Here is a 1,515-nt window from a genome sequence, read left to right as displayed (position 1 = left end):
ATGAACTAACTAGTACCACGGAGCTCTTGACTCTAGCTGCATATGTATCAAAAGATGGCCTAGTTGGCCATCACTGCAAAGAGAGGCCCATTGGACTTGCAAACTTTATATGCCCCAGTACAGGGGAACCCCAGGGCCAAAAAGGGGGAGTGGGTGGATAGGGGATTGAGGGGGTGGGTATGGGGGACTTTTGGGATAGCATTGAAAATGTAAATGAGGAAAATACCTAATTAAAAAAATTAAAAAAAAAAAAACAAGTACAGTTGAGAGAAAAACAGCAGTAGGAGATTTAAAGTTGCAGTCAAGGCTTTTGCTGAAAGAGCTAAATAGATCAAGGAGAGGTCTGATTTGGAGTAAAAGGAGGTGGACTCTAAGAGCAAGCCCCCACCCAACTAAGCTATAAACTTGTGAAAAGAAAAGACCTAAAGAATTGTCTCCTTCTCAGAAGCACAACCAATGGCAGCTGCTGCAACTGTGATCCCAAGGGTCAGGCTCCACCCACGCAAGCAGCTGAACTTGACATGTTGTCCATGTGGTTCTGGCTTTAGAGTCATGAAGGAAGCCCAAGTAAAGAGCTGTGAATTCTTTCTTCATGGTTAAGGAGAGCCACTGAGGCCAAAAATTTGACAGGGCACTCCCTGTATGGAGTCCCCAAGAGGCTATTATGTGGAGCTTTAAAAATAAAGCCTAGAGTGCATTGGAGACCCCATTTTAGAGGTGCCAGAGCTATGGCATATCTGCCAAGAGAAGCTCAGAACACAGGGACTGGAATCAGCCTGAAGGAGAGGAATAGCTTGTACCCAGCAAAACTGCAAGGGCAGAGCCATCTAAACTATTAGATTTGAAGGATTTGAAGTTTGCCTTGCTGGCTTTCATTCTTAGCTTTGATTCAATATATGTTTACTATGTCCCATTTCCTCTCTTTTTCAATGGTAATGTATATTCTGTGCCACTGTATGTTGGAAGAATGCAGTTTGCCTTTTGATCTTACAGAGTTTGATGACTCTTCTTGGTTATCAACCTGACTACAACTGGAATCTTGACTACAATCCAGAAATGGAGGACACATCTGTGAGAGGTTGTTGTTTTGTTTTTCTTTTTTTGTTTTTGACTGGTCTAAAGTGGATGGATCAACTTTTACTCTGGATTTTTTGAAGTAGTAAGACACACACTTTTGATCTGATCTTGAGACAGGAAGTCTTACCTTTAATCTAGGCTATAGCTTCTGCTGAAATCCTATATAAGGACATGGAAAAAGGAAGTTTTACTCTTTGCCTTCTTGCTTCTCTCTGCTCTCTGACCCTGGATTCCCTTGTTATCAGATCTATTTCTTCCCTGCACTAGAGTCTATTTCTTTGAGATTCTAGCTTATACTGAAGACCAAATGAGACATCAAGTCTTGTGGTCTGAACACCTACTAGTTTCTTGACCTTTCTATTCACACCCAGTCATTGTTGGATTAGCTGGATTGCAGAATGTAAGTTATTCCAATAACTCCAGTATCTATCTGTCTAT

This window comes from Mus caroli, chromosome 4 (genome assembly GCF_900094665.2).
Source record: "Mus caroli chromosome 4, CAROLI_EIJ_v1.1, whole genome shotgun sequence".
Taxonomy (NCBI): Eukaryota; Metazoa; Chordata; class Mammalia; order Rodentia; family Muridae; genus Mus; species Mus caroli.
Note: the sequence above shows the minus strand (reverse complement) of the source record.